Source organism: Dermacentor albipictus, chromosome 4 (genome assembly GCF_038994185.2).
Source record: "Dermacentor albipictus isolate Rhodes 1998 colony chromosome 4, USDA_Dalb.pri_finalv2, whole genome shotgun sequence".
In the NCBI taxonomy this organism is placed as follows: Eukaryota; Metazoa; Arthropoda; class Arachnida; order Ixodida; family Ixodidae; genus Dermacentor; species Dermacentor albipictus.
In genome coordinates, this window is record NC_091824.1 from 90,185,789 (window position 1) to 90,191,788 (window position 6,000).

Consider the following 6,000-nt stretch of genomic DNA (forward strand, 5'->3'; position numbering starts at 1 on the left):
CAGGCGTGAGTCCAGGCCCGTGTCACCTAGGAAACGTGAAAGAGCACGCATTGTCTCTGTCGTCTGCCAACTCTGTGGCCATGCGCCTACCACTGTCGGAAAGAGCTCCCGAATTTCTGTGCAAGGTCGCTTCATTATATGCAAAAGCTTATACGTCTCATTGCATGCACATGCTCATTGCATGCATCGCATGCATATGCGCATTGCATGCACTTGCATATGCATATTCAGTAGATTAGTTATCAATAGGCATCATTTTCAATGTCAGTAGACTCTCAGGTATATATATTTTTTTTGCTTACGGCGGTGTGAGCCATTCATTGCCTTACGTGACTGACAAATTTCTCTTTCCGTAGGCCTAGAAATGCTTAGGAATTTAGTAACAGAGGTGATAGGAGAATCTGCGTGCATACCTAGCGTCTCGATGACCACCGATCAGGACAATAAATGCATATCCAAGTAATGCGACATGCAAGCTTTTGCACAGAAAGAAGCGTATGATACGAGCATGGTCCTACTAAGAAAACCGACTAAGGCACAGTGATCAAGAAAATGTGTGTGTACGTTCGTGTGCCGCTGATCTAGAATAAGTGTGTGTGTGTCTGTGTGTGTGTGCGCGTGTGTGTGTGCGCGTGTGTGTGTGCGCGTGTGTGCGTGTGTGCATGTGCGTGTGCGTGTGCGTGCGTGCGTGTGTGTGTGTGTGTGTGTGTGTGTGTGTGTGTGTGTGTGTGTGTGTGTGTGTGTGTGTGTGTGTGTGTGTGTGTGTGTGTGTGTGTGTGTGTGTGTGTGTGTGTGTGTGTGTGTGTGTGTGTGTGTCGCACCTCTACTCCGTCGCTTATATGGCGCGCTTGACAATCTTTCTTCGGGGAGCGCTGTCTGACCAAAAGTGCTGGACATGCATTTGACGCCGTCGGCTGGAATTTGGTTTAGATTTGAGACACTTTTGTTTCTTCTTCTTTTGTTTACAGTACTCTCCAAAAGACACTATTGGAAATGTGTTCGTCTTTGTCACCGCGGCTTAGATAGAAGTCACTGAAATCGTGGCGTCAACGTTTCAGAAGAACCGGATAAATAGGTTTCCAATCTGAGGGCGGGCCTTTCATAGCACTGATTGCGTGCCATGGTAGCGGCTTTCCGCGATATTTATGGTTGTTGAAAGTGTATATGTCGCCGAAATTCAGACTAAATTGAAGATTACCTAATTGCCTTAACAAAATTGTGAATCAACGGCATTTTCTGCATTTTCCATTGTGCCTTATTACGGTTACTTTTAATTGAAGAGGTGCCGAACACCTCTCTCCTAAATATCCAGTGTGGTCGGGGGAACAACTTGCGATTTTCTATTGTGTGTCGGAACATCTTGTGCTTCAATCCATTTAAGCAGACATGTCTATACGATATTTTGATACCAACATCTACACAGACAGGGGTAGAGAATGTGAATGGTGATACGTGTGGTTCGATGTTGGCTTCCTGGCACGTAGTATGTTCCGAGCTGGCTGAAATATATCCTATAGTCTTCAATATTTCCTTCTATTACCAGGTGCCCTCTTGTTAACCAGATGAAACAGACCTTCTGGAAGGCGGGGTCCCCCTGCAGCAAGCAACAATATTCATCTATATCCGTACTTACCTTTACGACATTTAAATTAACCATTAATACTCGTTCAAATCATACATTAAACAAGAAATAAGCAAATAAATGCTATTTGGATTCTAAGCTTGCTGCAAACACTCAGAACCTTATGTTGTCGACTATTTTATGATATAAAATTCACGATTGTTTTTATCGATGCTTTCTACATTGAAATTCTTCTCGAGGAGCACTTACAACAGTTATGCTTTCCGCATGATTCGAGACCCAAAACACCGGTAGCGTGGAATTCACGTTCGCATTGAAAAATGCAATATTGTCACGGAAAGCCGGCGTTTTTCGGATAAATGATCGCACACACCACCGCATTTGTTGGCCCGACCCCGTGCCAATCTGCGTGCCAGTACCTCGCTTCGTGTGACCTCTGTTAACGTCGAAAGACGTGCGCCACTTCTACCTAGCGGTACCCTAGAGACCTGAACATCCCGTACGCCGCCTTTTTTCGCGTTGGCCTTGACTAGCCTGGGCGACTGTCTAATTTTGGGAATAAAAGCGGGCCGGTGTTGCAAACGATTGCAAACGATTGTTGCAAACCACGCACGCACCCTCCCGACCAGCTGTGCGATTGACGTAGCCGGCCTTTTGCTGTGCCACGTCATCCTTCATCCCGGCCCTACTTAACAACTCTTAAGGACACAGGCCGCGCCATTTATTTCTAAAGTGATTGCTGGCATTCTCGGATCGTGCGCGACCCAGAACTAGCTTATCAGAGTTTACCACTGGCCCACGGACTAAAGGGCTAACATAACGTTTGAATCGCATGGTTCCAGACATGTTGTCGATGGATGTTTCTCCCAACCACCGCGATTGGGTCGTGAGCCTAAGATTCATGACGTTGGCTTACAATTCATCCCGCTACGATGTCACCGGTTTCTAGCCGTTCTGTATGCTGTTCGGCCGCAATTTTGCTCTACCTACGAACACCCTGCGGCAGCAGGGTGTTCTTCTGCACTTAGCACCAATGACTATGCCCATGACGCCATCTTCCTAGCTGAGCACACTCGTCAGGTGCCCACCAGCGATTAGCCACTTTGCAAGCACAGCCGAACACACTATAAGACAGCCGCCGCCGGCTCAACCGTTTTCAGCCAGGTTCCCTCGTCCTTCCCTGGGCTCCAACGCACCGGTTGAGGCTCTTCGAAAAACTGCTGTCACTTTAAACTGGTCCTTACCGCGTACTTCGCCAAGCCTAAAAAACTGCACCTCTCGTCCCCACATCATCTATACGCCGCCCTTATAGTCACGTCATGCACGTTGTGCACGCAGTGGCAATCTTCCTTGATGCGAAATGGGCGTCCGATATTGCCACACCTGAAGCGATACTCGATTCATTGGATGCTCTCGAAATCAGTGGTCGAATGTATGAGTGGATCCGCGACCACTTGACGAGAATGCACTTTTATGGGCAGACAGAAGATGGCCGCACTCCTAGCTACGGCGCATGAAGTGGTGTCCCACAGGGTGGCGTATTGAGCTACACTTTCTTCAACCTAAGTAAGAAGAAGCTCTAAACAAGCATTCGAACTATCAGTAAAGCATTGCATAACGTATAAAGGCCGGAGCATGTTCGATAAGGCTGACAATGACACCTGGCCGCATGGACATGAGCAAGCGTCGTGCCACAGCAGTGCGTGCCGCATTTACTGTAATGGCGCTAAGGTGGCCGTAGCCGCTTAGTGAAGAAGAGCGGTAGCGCAGAAAGGTAGAGACTCAGCGTCAATACAGAAATCGTTAGAAACAACTCAACGACTCTGCGCAGTGCAAGGAACTGCAGCAGGGCGCTCACGAGCACTACCAACAACAGTCAATGCGCCATAGCGCTGCCACCCGACAACGCCGTTCCCGGGAAGGCCACAATGCAGAACAAGCGCGGCAAATACATGCGCGCAATACCCAGCGTCACCGGAAACAACGCGCCGACGCCCGACGCCACAAAGAAGAATATTGAATAACCCCCTCAGCAAATGTAGCAGTAGTTTTGCAACATCTTCGCTAAATTAACCATAATTCACCTTAAAGAACACCAAAAGTCCTGGGTTTGATTGCCGTCAAAGGTCTAGGGTTCGAGTGCCTTAATTAACGCTACCATAACTCACTGTGGCTAATTCACCTATACTAACACGAATAGTAGTGGTTTCGAGTTCGACACAACGCAGCAAATACGTGCAAAGCGAATCTACACCGTGGCATGAAATGAGTTTCGCGTGAACAGCGAGAAGACAACACGGCGCTTACAGGCACGGCACACGTGACAAATCGTCAGGCGTTTTGTCGTCTTTGCTATCGGAGCGGCTGGCGTCCCTGAACGGAACTCCGAAGGCATGACGGCCTTTCACGGTTGCGGTTTCCCTGTGCACCCAATTCGACATTTAGGTTAGTGTTCGCGCATGTAATCGATGCAGGCTGCCACCGCTAGCACTTGCTGATGATCTCGAGCTGCAGCCACACTTGTCTTTTGTAAGGTCCTTTGCGGTGCAAGGACTGGCGCCAATGAGTCATATCGTGGCGTCGAATCCATTCCATTAACCAAAGTACCCACATCGCACTTTGTTACTGTATCGTAAGTCATCTTAATTGACGGCTTCCGAAGTGCCTGTTACTCCAAACTGAGGTGGTCAAGCTGGGTTTGGGACCTGCGCCCCCCCCCCCCTTTAGGAAAAAGAAAATGTGATGTTTGGCGCACTCCCATGGCGGCTATTTGCCATGTTGTGCCACAAATGCACCTGTTTAAGTGGGGGCGCCTTCGGGTTGGAGAAAATTTGATGTCTGTCTCCAACCCGAAGGCTTCCCCTCCTCAATAGATACATTTGGGGCGGCAAATGGGAAATTGCCGCCATCGAATGGCCCAAAGATCACATATTTTTTTTTTTTGTGCTCACGAGGGTTTAGACCGAAATTTATTCCTCTCCCAAGGGTATCACCCCTGAAGAAAGCCGAACGCCAGGCGGGGATACACTTGTGCCCATTTGAGAAACAGTGGTTGCCCGGCGACGGTGGTAATCGAACCTACAACCTCCCGTTTATCCTGGATTATGGCCAGGGTACCTTAAACATTTCAATGGCTATATAGATATCCTAAGCTAATAAACATTGCGGTGAAATTATTTGCTCTTGAACATAGCCCACGCAAAGGGACTTCATAGTAACACTATAGATAGTATATTACGCTTCCCACGACACCTTTTGGGAATTTGATCTGTCAGATTAACTGGCATCTGCAGTTAAACAAACTGACTTAGCAATTTTATTTTATGTTTCAAGTTTCAGAAATTTGAGTAAGTTTCTCATAAAGGAATACATATAGCAGGAGTGACTACGGAGGTTGTTTACAGCATATGACCAGCCTTGCAGTGAAGCAATGCTGACTGAAACAGAAGTTCAACAAAGTCGAGTATGCCATGGCAGCTGGATAAAAAAAAGTGCGGCCTCTCGCGTTCATACAAAACACTATCCTCTGCCGGGGCACCACCATCCGGGGACTGTCATCTGGGATCGGCATAGAAAATGTCTCAGGAACGCGCTCGCAACGCTGTCGCCCGAAGCGTCCTGTCCCCTGCAAGTAGCGCCGTTCGGCCCATCCAAGCGGCCGAGAATGTAACTACACGGTCGTCATGTTCGCTCCCATTGCAGCCCATTCTACGCGGCAGGCCGTACCCTTATTTTTTATCCAGCGGCCGTGACTATGCTCAACTGTTTAACATTGGTGAAACGTCTATGGCGCATTCGATTGGCAGAGCAGGAGTGGAGGCATAGAGCAAGGCGGCGCTAGTGCGACTGCTTACTGCGCCATTGAAACGTTCTACAAAAACGTTCTACGTGTTCCAAGAGCATGTGCGAGGGCGATGGTGGGTCACGTGACGAGATTGTTTATCTTTCCGTGGTGGTTATCAAGCGAACTTCGGGTTTCAGGGTTATTTTTTTAGAGCGAGAGCTGTGTATGATTAAACTTCCGTAGGTTTTTCGGCATCCGGTGACAGAAACGGACTTACTTAGCGATCTCTAACAAACCCATATGGGTGCAGGGCGGCCGCGCAGAATTCGAAATGCCGAAGAGTATAGCGTGACGTCAAGGTTATCGCAGTATATAGGCAGGAGAGGCATCGGCGCTAAAAACAGCGGCGTTATCGATGGGGTGGACACGTATAGGTCGTACACCCGAATGACAGCATGCGCACAAGGCGCGCCGGAGGGAACAGCAAATAGAATGTAAACGGCACCTGTGCGAAACAACCACCAATGAAGAACGTTCCCACGGTGCTGAACGAAAACGACAATCGTGATCCCGGGCACCTCCGAAGGAGCAACGACGCCAGACTCGCAACGCAAAAAATGATGACAATTACTTT